Below are 13,282 nucleotides of genomic sequence, written 5' to 3'. Positions count from 1 at the left end.
TGCTAAGGTCGTACTACCACTCCTACACCCGGTACTACCATGATCTTGCACGGTACTACCGCGTCTATGAGCTGTACTACTCTCTTAGCTCCGCAGCTCTTGGCAGTACTACCGTAGGGATCAAATCTCTCTCTAGGCATGTATCATGTTGTTGACACCTGATTTTGGCAAGATACAGATTGCAACGAAGATGGTCTCGAGTGAATGAGTTTTCAGCATAAAAATATTCACGTCACCGAGTGGAACCACTTTGATGTTTCGGTTATATCCCGGGGGTGTGGGGTTTTCGGGTCTGCAAAAGCGCACGTCGACTGTCTTGCGTATCGCGCTGTCGGTCGGGTCTCCTTCGACGTGAGCTGCGGTGCATCACCCCCGGCGTCAAGGGTACACGTGACGTGTTCGTGTGTCAACACATGTGTGCTTTCTACTTGTTTCACTTGCTTTGTTGTGGTCTTTGCATTAATCTCTCTTGGCTGTTGTGGGTGTTTTTGCGTTCTGTGTCTCAGGTGGTGGCTCTCGCCGTTCCAATCCCAGTCGTGACACTGGTTCCAAGCGTCTGCACAACCCCCAAGATGAAGCCCCAGAGGGCTCCAATGCCCCCAAGCGCAATGTCAAGTCCACTGCCAGCAAGCAAAAGGAACCGGCTAAGGGCATGGACGAGATTTCAACCACTGAGTATGTCGAGCGCCGGAAGATCAATCCCTATGTGAATCCTCGGGCTATCCTCAGAGGCACCGAGTTGTTCTGGACCAAGCAACAGGCTCTCATCTATCTGGATGTGATCAAGAACAAGCAGAATACCTACGTGGATGTCAAGTGGATAGACATGCATCACCTGCGGAAAGACAAGTTTCGTGACTATTTTGGAGAGGCTCTGGACTTGGTGGAGCAGTTTGCTATTGAGCCGGTGATCTCCTTTCACCTTGACTATGACCCTGAGCTTATCTGTCAGTTCTTTGCCTTAGTGTACTTTCATCCCGGGGAGGAGCGGAGGATGACTTGGATGACCAATGGCTGTCAGCTGTCTGCTACATGGAAAGAGTTCATAGATCTGCTGCACATTCCTGATGACGGGCTTCACATCCCTGTTGGCGTCCGCCCCCATGCCAACTCTGAGTCTGCCAACAAGAACCAGCTTCAGCCCTTCCTTGTTGAGAAGGTACTCCCCAATGGGAAGTCATCTTGGGTGTTGAACCCCTTTCTGGATATCATGCATCGCATCTTCCACAACACTCTATTCCCACGCATTGGCGACAAGGACAAGGTTCATGCATATCTAGTGGACATGTTGCTCTTGTGTGCAGAGGCACGTACTTCTCAGACTCGGCCACTTGATGTCTCTCACATCATGTGGTGTGAGCTTCGATTTGCGGTGTTCACTCGCAAGGTTCCTATCTATGGACCGTACCTGTTTCTGCTGCTCTCCACCACTTGGGAGAAGACGTATCCAGGTGATGAGTTCCTTGCTCCAGACTAGATTCGCCATGAGTCCATCAGCCTCCGCGTCAAGCCCAACTAGGCCAACACCACTACTCGTGCTGAGGCATCTTCTGCTAGGAGGGCTGCTGGTGAGGGGGAGGCTGCTGCTGCTGAGACTGCTGCTGAGGACCGTGCTGCTAGGTCCACCACCTCTTCCTCTGAGCCATCATGGGCCAAGAAGCTGAAGGACAAGATGAAGACTCTCTTCTGCATGCAGGCGAAGGGACAGTACAGGGCTCACGTGACTGACAAGGAGAGTCGCCGCCGTGACAAGAAGGTGATGAGGCTCTTTGGAGAGGATGTGTCTGGCGGGTCGGAGGACGTCATCACACCTGAGGCTGCCTGGATGTCTAAGCAGGGCTAAAGTGGACCAGTTCAGAGGATGACATGGAGGAGACTATCCCCGCCGCTGAGTCTGACGAGGAGCACGAGGAGCAGTGGGACGACTTCTTTGCCTGAGCCACCCCGTGTGTGTAGGTGTCCTCTCTGCCTTTTTGGGGTCTCGATGCCAAAGGGGGAGAGAGTGTAGGGATTTGCGTTGTGTCGTGCTTGGTGTGCTTGTTTGCTTTGTCGTTTGGACCTCGTTTGCCTCGTTTGCTTTTGTTTCGTTTGTGCTTCCGAGACCTTTCCTCCATATGGTGTAAGACATATGCACTCTATCTATCTTAGTTATCTTATGTTTGTACTATCTTGTCTAGTGATAAATTTGCCTTGTCTCTATAATATAGGGGGAGCTCGGTTCCTAGTATTCATGCTCATCTAGGTGGCACACATTTAGGGGGAGCCCGTCTATATTATAGAGAGGAGGGGTTTGCTTTTACTCAATAGTATTTTTCGTTGTGCAAATCCCGTTTTGTCATCAATCCACCAAAAAGGGGGAGATTGTAAGGATATATTTATCCCTAAGTGTTTTGGTGATTGATGACAACGCATTTGCGGACTAATCATGTGCCATGAGTTTTCCAGACTCTTCTCTGCTAGGCACAAGACGATTGGGTGCCCCTCGAAGACTGACGAAGACGGCGTCTTTTCTACGTTTCTTTTTGGTGGATTTGAGTCGTAGGAAAGCCGTACTATTAAGAGGGGGTCCACGTTGGAAAGGTTTGGGTGGAATCATCACGTACACGTCTCCTTTTATCCCCTCCTTCTTCCTTGGAGCTTCCTCCGTTTTTCCTGCCTCCTTTGACTGGCTGCTGTTGTGGTTGCGGTAGTACTGCTCCTGGATCAACGGTAGTACCTTGGGCATCCATGGTAGTACCGCGCGGTGGCGCGGTAGTACCGCTGGTGCTCACGGTAGTACCGCTCCCCTGGAGCCGCACTACCGCTGCCCACCAGGCTAGTGTCGCCCCTTAGCGGTAGTAGGAGCGGATGTAATTTTTTACATCCGCACCTGCCGTGGTAGTACCGCTTTCGCCGTGCGGTAGTACCGCGCTATGCGGTCAGGCAGTAGTACCGCCCCTCGGCAGTACTACTGTGTCGAGTTTTTGCTACTTCCGTTTTTTTGCGGAAGCAGGCACGGAAGTTCCCCTTCCCCCTGGACGGGACTTTTGCCTTACGGTAGTACCGCATTGGGGGCGCGGTAGTACCGTGCGTGCGGAAGTACCGCCCCCAGCTTGCGTCTGTTTCCCTGACTGGGGTCGCGGCAGTACCGTGAGACGGTACGGTAGTACCGCACTGCCGTGCGGTAGTACCGCTTGGTTGCAAGCAGTAGTACCGCGCGGCCTTGCGGTAGTACCGCTGGCCAGGCGCGGTAGTATCGCTGGCCGCGGGCTGGTTGGTGGGTAACAGTTGGATCTTTTCCACACACTATATAAAGGGTCTCCTTCTTCCCCGTTGACTTACCTCTTCCACCATTAAAGCGCCATTATTGCTCCAAGCTCCATTTTCGCCCAATCTCACTCCCTAGCCAACCAAACTCGTTGATTTGCTCGGGAGTGGTTGAGAAGGCCCCGATCTACACTTCCACCAAGAGATATTTGATTCCCCCTACTAATCCCTTGCGGATCTTGTTACTCTTGGGTGTTTGAGCATCCTAGACGGTTGAGGTCACCGCGAAGCCATAGTCCATTGTGGTGAAGCTTCGTGGTGTCGTTGGGAGCCTCCAATTGAGTTGTGGAGATTGCCCCAACCTCGTTTGTAAAGGTTCGGTCGCCGCCTCCAAGGGCACCAATAGTGGAATCACGGCATCTTGCATTGTGTGAGGGTGTGAGGAGATTACGATGGCCCTAGTGGCTTCTTGGGGAGCATTGTGCCTCCACACCGCTCCAACGGAGACATACTTCCTCTCAAAGGGAAGGAACTTCAGCAACACATCCTCGTCTCCACCATCTCCACTCTTGGTTATCTCGTACCTTTACTTGTGTAGCTTATTTGTTTCATATATCTTGCTTGCTTGTGTTCCTATTCGTGTTGCATCATATAGGTTGCTCATCTAGTTGCATATCTAGACAACCTACTTTGATGCAAAGTTTAAATTGCTAAAGAAAAGCTAAAAATTGTTAGTTGCCTATTCACCCCCCCCCCTCTAGTCATCCATATCGATCCTTTCACGGAGCCTCCATTAAAGCGGGGTCTCTATTCTTTTTACATCATGTGTGCGCTTACAAGAATTTCTACTGACAAAGCAGAGTTTTTTGTTAAACCGGTCTCTGCAGCCGCATGGATATAAATAAAATCACTAGTTGGCTTGGTCATATGTGAACCATAGCTACACCCCTTGATCGGTTTAAAACCACAAAGGGATATCACTAGGGGGCTTGGTTGTTATCACACCATAGCTACACCTCTTGATAGGCATTTAGCCACAAAGGAAATCATGTGGGGCCAAAGAGAGTGTTGCACAAAGCACAAACTCAAACATAGGCACCCACTGAGCATAGCTCACAAAGTTACTTGGGGGCTCTTTGTGCAAAGCAACAAAGAGTTTGAAAGGACCCTTGTAATTGGCTATCAAGCCACGGCTTGGAAGCCTGGTGTATAAACCTAAAACCCCGGGTTAACCTGCCTTCATCAAGTAAGCCACTCCTGTCCAGGTAATCCTGGTACGACCCGCTGAACGTTTGACAAGTCAAGCTTATATAGACCCTGAACTTGTCAAAGTTAAAACGATGATTGGTTAATTGGAGGCCCATGTTAAAAGGTTTTGTCAAATGGTTTAACTCAGAGGCCTGGCAGCCCATGAAAAGCCTCGATTTGGAGCCTGGCAGCTCGTAAAAAGCCTTGCATGTTTCTTTTTTGACTCTTATTTGTTAAGTTTTTTGACTTTATAGAGGTCCATAATGTCTTCTGATAAACCGGTGTCCTTGACCCGGCTTGGCTCTCAACTACAAGTTGTCAGTACATGATCAGTTATAAACCGGTGTTCATTACCCCGGTCTGGTTTTGACTAACAAGTTGCCAGTGTTATAAGGAAAACACGGTGTTTATTATATACCGGTATGGTTTATTATCATAATCTGGTGCATTAAGGACGGAGTTATCACTGCTCCGGATTGGTGATTACACCTTTACCATACAAGCAGTTGGTCAGCCAATGAGGTATGTTACACATGTTACTTTTATATACAAACTTTGATTATCCATCCAAGTATTGTGTATTCTTGGGCATCATGACCCGTCCAGTGGTAAACCACTAGGACACATTTCACGTTCTTGTATCCAGGAACACAATTCATATGGGTTAAGCATAAATAGATCCCAAAAGGTGGAGCAAGTTTTCACATTACCAAAGCGTCACAAAACATGCTCGATGGCATGACAGATAAAGGAGTTTTTTGCTATCCTATTACATGAAGCTTTCAAACGCCTCCAATTGAATAGTTGTTTTTAAGCATTGGCACACAATAGCTGGTAAACCGGCAGCCGGTTTAAGATGCTTTGTCTGGACGGTTTGATGGTTGAGGGTCAGTTGGTGCGATCACTTCTTCTTCATCCCTCCCCAGACGCTGGAAATCAACCGTCGACCAATCGATTCCAGTTAACGCTTGAAACACAGCCTCTTCATGGATAAGGCTGGAAGGGTTAATATCAGGAGCGTAGGTATGCTTACGAATTGGAGGTACAAGTTCTTCGACTTCATGGATTTCGGCAGGCTGTCTCTTCCCTTCAGCTTCATAAGCCGGTTGGAAATGAGACAAGTCTGTGTCCTCTGCCAGCTTGCTAGCTATTGGCCGCATTTCTTTGGTCATCCTTCGGAGGTCATCATTGTCGAAGTTTGAACCGTCCTCTTTCACACCTGGATATCCTTTGATGATGTCCTCCACTTCAAGATCTGGAATCCATGCCTTGGCTCGGATTAGTGCGGTTAATGCTCCTGCTCTTGCAACTGCCTTCTTCTATTCGGTAATCCGGGCTGGTAACATGGCCAGCTCCTCAAGAGTTTCCTTTATCAGTGATGGCGCCGGTTTATTGTAAGCCACAGTACAAATCGCACGCTGGGAGCCAGAGTACAGCTGTTCAATAAGGGTATAAGCCGCTTTAAGCTTCATCCGCATATCTGTGCCCAGATGAGCAATACGAGTGCCTGTTACGGTTTAAGATCAATGTTCTGGTCAATGATAAGGTTTCATGAATTGGACAAATTGCATAAAGAGATACTTACCAAAGATTGCGGAAGTCATGGCGTTTATTTGCCGTTTCAACCCAGTTAGTTCATCCACAATTGGTTTCAGGGTCGCTTCAGCATCTTTAGCTCTTTTGGTTAAACCGGATTTCTCGGTTTCCTAGTCAGCACGATCTTTGTTAAAAGATTCTTTCAGCTTTTCCATCGCTGCCAGGGCCTTGGTCAGCTCCTCTTTAGCTTTCGCAGCTTCTGCTTGTTGGGACTTCACATTCTCTTGCAAATCAGCAGTCTGGGCATCTCTATTGCTTAGTTCGGCCTACAACAATGAAGAAATGTCAAACAACAGGATATATATTTTCTAAAGTACGAAGCATATAACAAGTTATGCACTTCGTACTTGGGGGCTAATGCCTATTTGCTCTGATTCACTACATCTTTTATAAAGTCTCCAGAACAATGCAAGCATTATCCTTGACACTTGGGGGCTAATGTACATCTTTTCAAAACGGACGCATGGATTAAAACCCGGATTACCTTGCAAAGCAAAACCGGCCTTTGGGGGCTACGCTGAGGAAAGCTATATCATTCCATTGGTAAAGTATCGGCCTTGGTTTTCACTAAGGACCTAACATTTTGAGGGTCAGTGGGAGAGACTTAAAGTATTACAAACACCCGGTTCACAATTAACCATCATAAAACGGCCCTTGGGGGCTAATTGGGCTGGCATATCAACTTTGGAATCAATAAGTAAAGGGAGATAAAAATACCTCATAGCATTCCTTCATCAAATTCACTAAACCGGCTTCATAGTCACGGTTTGAGTGCAGACGGTTTAAGAAGCCGGAGTGAAGCTCTCCAGCGTTGAGATGGGCATAACTTGATAAGTCAGTACTCCATTTGCCCTTTTCCCTAGCAGCACACTCTTCTTTGGCACTATGTTGGGCCAAGACTACGGGATGGCCAGGAGAGCTGTGGCCCATACCAGTAACGATAACATCATCTCCTTGGCCTTCAGCGGTTTTTGCGGGTGATGACAGAGTTTCAGTATCTCTCATCGGACTAGCCCGGTTTGGAGCTGTCGGTTCAGTGTCAGGCACGGCAGGGTCAACTTCAGGTGGTTCATCAGTATTCCGATCTTGAAGGGGCGGTTCGTCAGAGGCGGCTTCAGGATGAGGACCCTCCGGTTCACGAGTTTGGTCCGGTTCACCTCTATGCTCTTCTTCAAAAACTGCCTGGTCTTCTGATGGATTGTTGACCCGAGTTTTCTTGCTGGGTCTGGCTTTGGCTCTGCAAATAAATTAAAAGAGGGTTAGCATCTTATTCAAGATTTGTAACGCATTGGAAGAAGGAGTTTGAAAACTTACCCAGCCATAGTTTTTAGAGGAGGGAGTTGGGTTGCCGTCGACTCGCCAGAGGATGAGGGAGGTGTCACCTGATAATTTGAATCGGACGGATTAAGAGGTTGTCTGAAATAACCTGCCTTGGGATAAGAATGGTCAGAAGTGGAAGAGACCTCAGACCGGCGCTTCCGAACCGGGGTATCAGGTAAACCGACCGAAGTGACCTGTTGGCCACTGTGCCGGGTTGTCCGGCGAGCTTCATGCTGCTGTGTCTTCAAAATAAATGTTGGGTCCAAGTAAGCAAGAGGATGAGAAAAACTTACTTTCCGGACTGCTTGACGGGTTTTTTGTGTTGGCATAGAGTCTGAACCGGAGGAAAGGGTAATTACCTCTACATCATCAGCTTGGCTGCCTTCTACGTCCTCCTGATAAAGATCATTGTTAATGAGGTGCATGAAAAGGGAGCCAAGTGAGTCAAGTTCTACCTCAACTTCCGGATCATCACCATCGTCATCAAGTTCCATGTTGATCCGGTCAGCCGTTTTCCGCTTTGAGGTCCGCTTGACGGCTTTGGTTTTGGGACGAGATGGTTTGACCGCTTTATCCCCGGTTGGCTTCACTGCTTTATCTACGGATTTTCGTTTCCAGAAGGGATCATCACCCTATTCATACATAAACAGAAGAAGGATTACAAGTTGAAACAAGTTAAAGACATCAAAGATGAAAAGGAAGTTTAGTGCTTACAGCAGGCGGTTTGTTCTTGGTATAGAAGGGGTTTAAGCCGGTTTGACTACAGACTGATTCCGATTCATTCAGAATTTTCTTTAGACTTTCAGTGACCTCTTCATCGGTCACCTGAATGTTGATATGGCGTTGAGGGTCTTCAACATCACCGGTGTACTCACACATTAAACCGGGGTGCCGGCTTAGCGGCAAGATGCTCCAAGATATCCAACAGCGCACGAAATCAATGCCTGTTAAACCGTTGGCCATAAAAGCCCGGAGCTTGGAGAGTTGAGGGGCATACTTGGCCCGTTCTGCAGAACTTAAGCGTTGCGGCATTGGATGGGTGTTGGAAAGCCGGTGATCACGATAGCCTGGAAGGGGATTTTCATCTTCAGGAGAAGTATCTCTGTAGTAAAACCAAGTCTGGTTCCATTCCTTAGGATGGTTGTGCAGTTTCGCATGAGGGAATTCAACTTCCTTCCGCTTTTGGATAGAAACACCACCAAGTTCAGTGTTGGGACCATTTACAAATTCTGTGCGCCAGTTCAGATGAAAGAAGTCCCGGAACAGTTCTGCAGTCGGTTCTTCTTGCAAATACACTTCACAGAAGACCTGGAAGTTGCATAGATTGGACACCGAGTTGGGTCCGATATCTTGAGGATGGAGTTGGAAACTGGCAAGCACATCTCGGTAGAACTTTGACCCTGGCGGTTTGAAACCACGGCCAATGTGGTCGACAAAGACCACAATCTCGCCCTCCCTCGGGGTTGGAGGATTTTCTATTCCTGGAACTCGCCATTAAATTTCAGTTTTCTTAGGCAAGGTGCCAATGCTGACCATCCCATTCAATTGTTCCTCGGTGACCCGGGAACGAACCCAATTGCAAGCAGCAAACTGTTTGGCCATTGTGAAACAAAAAGCTGGAAAAGAAATGCCGGTTTACAAATCATTCCTGGTGGTATACAAGATGCACTGGAATAAAGATATACAGGTATGTGAAATTGCATAAACCGGAGACAAATACAATAGTGAATGGCAAAGTCATATCAAGGGTATACATGTGTTGTTAAACCGGACTATTACAATCAACATAAAGAAGGTTCGCCGGTTTACTAGGGGACTAATGGTATGAGATAGATTGTTTTTGCAAAGGTAAACCGCCTATGTAGTACAGAGGATACAGATCTAAGGCAAAAAGGGCTAAGTAAGGAAAAACAAGTTTCACAGGATCACATGGGAATTTTGGATCTACCGAAGACAGAAAGGTAAAAATATTTTGACCTAAAAAGGGTAGGACCCGAAACAGTTTATGAAGGACTAGATCAGTTTTTTGCGCATAAGGGTTTGTGATGGTAACAGAAGATTAGCCACGGTAAGGGATGCGTCAAGAGTGAAGTGTCCATCTATAGACTAAGGAGGAACAGGGAAGAACAGCACCGAAGCACTGATGAACTTCAGAGAACTGCGAAGAACAGGGAAGCCCTAATGAATCTAAGGAAGGAAGAAAGGACTTACTGCGGCCGTGGAAGCATCGGAGGTGTGCTACGGAACTCTGGAACGAACAGGTAGATGCAGCGGCCAATGGTGCGGCAGAGGCGAGGCTTGACGATGGCGGCGGCGCTCAGGTGCGGAGGTGTCGCAAGAAGAAGAAGCGAACGAGACGAGGGGAAAAATGATAAGGACCCGTGGCCCTATTTATAAGGTGAAGCGATAAGGCGACAAGTGCGGGAATCGAGGAGCTCAAAAACAGATAGTTAATAATGGTGTCGCTTCGATGACTGGATATGCATTAATGAAGGAAATCTTTAGCTTCAACGGATAGATGACGTCAGGGCGGTTTATCATGATCCTGAAGTATGACGTCACGACGGTTTACAAGATCAAGGTGAATATGCAAGGGAGGAATTTTTCTAAGTATTGAAGATTGACATGAACAAGTTCAAACCAATCTGGGGCCTAATGTTGGGGATATTACTACTGGATGTAAACCGGCTAGGGGTAGCCAGATTAACCTTATGAAGATTAGAAGCCCATGAAGACATAAGAATGATGGCGCTTTATGAAGGCCCAAGGCCCAAAGGCGAGTTAAGGCCTGTAGATGTAAACTGGCCTTGTTATGTAACTTGCATTGTAAGATAGGAAGGATAGAGACCGAACCGGACATGTTTATGATCCGGCTTTGGGACTCTGTAAACCGTCGGGCGTCAACCTATGTATATAAAGGGACGACTCGGCAGCGGTTTAGGGACAACAGACAACAACTCGAGAGCCAGACAAAGCAAATTCGCTCCCTGGCCTTCGAAACCCCAGCAATACCAATCACAACTAGACGTAGGCTTTTACCTTCATCGGAGGGGCCGAACTAGTATAAACTCCCCGTGTCCCCTTGTCCGATTTAACCCCCTTAAGCTAACTCGTTGCGATGGCTCCACGACTAAGTCCTTTCACAAGGACATCTGCCGTGACAAACCCACGACAGGCGTCGTTGCCGGGGAGGTGAGTGCTTGAAGGTATATCTTTAGATCTTGCAATCGAGTATTTTAGTTTCTTGTTTTATCACTAGTTAGTTTATAAAAGAAAACTATAAAAAATGGAATTTATTTTGTCTCATACGCTTCACCTTTTTAATATGTTTCGTGAGTATGATGGGAAGGATAATTGTGCTCAAGTGCTAGAAGAAGATATCTATAAAATGCTTGGCACTAAATATTTGAATGATGAGCATGATTGCAATGTTGTTAGTATGAATTCCTTGAATATCCATGATGCTAATGATATGCAAAGCCACAAGCTTGGGGAAGCTATGTTTGATGAAGATGATATTTTTTGTCCCCCAAGTTTTGATGAGCAAATTTATTATGATGAAAGCATGCCTCCTATCTATGATGATTATTGTGATGACACATATGCTTTAAAGAATAATGATAACAATGAAACTTGTCATCTTGATTTCAATTTTCATTCACATGATAGTTATTTTGTTGATTTTGCTCCCACTATTATTCATGAGAAGAATTTTGCTTATGTGGAGAGTAGTAAATTTTCTATGCTTGTAGATCATGAAAAGAATGCTTTAGGTGCTGGTTATATTGTTGAATTCATTCATGATGCTACTGCAAATTATTATGAGGGAGGAATATATGCTTGTAGGAACTGCAATAATATCAAGTTTCCTCTCTATGTGCTTAAAATTTTGAAGTTATGCTTGTTTTACCTTCCTATGCAAGTTGATTCTTGTTCCCACAAGTTGTTTGCTCACAAAATCCCTATGCATAAGAAGTGGGTTAGGCTTAAATGTGCTAGTTATATTCTTCATGATGCTCTCTTTATGTTTCAATTCTTATCCTTTATGTGAGCATCGTTGAAATCATCATGCCTAGCTAGGGGCGTTAAACGATAGCGCTTGTTGGGAGGCAACCCAATTTTATTTTTATTCCATGCTTTTTGTTCCTGTTTAGTAATAGATAGTTCATTTAGACTCTGTTTAGATGTGGTTTTATGCTTTTAATTAGTGTTTGTGCCGAGTAGAACCTTTGGGAAGACTTGGGGAAAGTCTTGTTGATCATGCTGTAAGAAAACAGAAACTTTAGCGCTCACGAGAATTGCTGCCATTTTTATTTGGAAAGTGCTATTTAGTTAATTCTTTTGCAGATGATTAATAGATCCTCAGGTCCAGCAATTTATTTGAGATTTTTATGAGTTCCAGAAGTATACGTTTGATCCAGATTACTACAGACTGTTCTGTTTTTGACAAATTCTATTTTTCATGTGTTGTTTACTTATTTTGATGAATCTATGGCTAGTAAAAGAGTTCATAAACCATAGATAAGTTGGAATACAGTAGATTTAACACCAATATAAATAAATAATGAGTTCATTACAGTACCTTGAAGTGGTGATTTATTTTCTTATACTAACGGAGCTTACGAGTTTTTTACTTTAAGTTTTGTGTTGTGAAGTTTTCAAGTTTTGGGTAAAGATTCGATGGACTATGGAATAAGGAGTGGCAAGAGCCTAAGCTTGGGGATTACCAAGGCAACCCAAGATAATATTCAAGGATAGCCAAGAGCCTAAGCTTGGGGATACCCCGGAAGGCATCCCCTCTTTCATCTTCGTTCATCGGTAACTTTACTTGGAGCTATATTTTTATTCGCCACATGATATATGTTTTGCTTGGAGCGTCAATTTATTTTGTCAGAATTTGCTTGCTGTTATTTATAAAAATGTTTTGCATATTTTATTTCAATAAAAGTGGCATTGATAGCCTTTACTATGCCTATTTTAGAAGTCCACATGTTGCTGTTTGAAAACAGAAAGTTTACCGCTGTTGCAATAATTCCCTAGGAAATTCAGAATGTGATAAAATGCTGAAACCTTTTGCGTATTAAGCTCTGATAAGTGTTCTACAGTGGGAATTTTCTTTCATAATTTTTGGAGCTATGGAAATATGGATGTTGCTGCATTCTTTACAGACTGTCCTGTTTAGGCAGATTGCTGTTATGTTTGCATTGTTTGCATATGTTTGCTTCTTTAATGATTCTATTTGAGGATAGGACTATTAAATATGCAGATACATTTAGTATGCAATGTTGAATAATAATTTTAGTGATTTGCTACAGTAGAGTATGATAAGGTTTTGGCAATGGTTTATACTAACTTATCTCACGAGTCCTTGTTGAGTTTTGTGTGGATGAAGCTTTTGAGATTTAGGGAGACCGTGATATGAGAGGAATTAAGGAGACACAAAAGCTCAAGCTTGGGGACTCCCATGGCATCCCAAGATAATATTTCAAGAAGTCTCAAGCGTCTAAGCTTGGGGATGCCCCGGTTGGCGTCCCACCTTTCTTCTTCAACAACTATCGGTTAGTATCGGTTGATCCTAAGTTTTTGCTCCTTCACATGATGTTTGCTATTCTTAGAATGTCATTTTCTTTTGCTTTACTTTCTGTTTGAATAAAATACCAAGATCTGAAATTATTAAATGTTAGAGAGTCTTCACATAGCTAAAAAGTTATTTAACTACTCATTGATCTTCACTTATATCTTTCGAAGTAGTTTGTTGTTGCTCTAGCCCTTCACTTATATATTTTTAGAGCACGGTGGTGGTTTTATTTTATAGAAATAGATGAATTCTCATGCTTCACTTATATTATTTTGAGAGTCTTAAATAGCATGG

The sequence above is a fragment of the Triticum urartu genome, chromosome 4 (genome assembly GCF_003073215.2).
Source record: "Triticum urartu cultivar G1812 chromosome 4, Tu2.1, whole genome shotgun sequence".
In the NCBI taxonomy this organism is placed as follows: domain Eukaryota; kingdom Viridiplantae; phylum Streptophyta; class Magnoliopsida; order Poales; family Poaceae; genus Triticum; species Triticum urartu.
The sequence above is the reverse complement of the archived record's forward strand: the minus strand, read 5'-3'. Positions refer to the sequence as shown.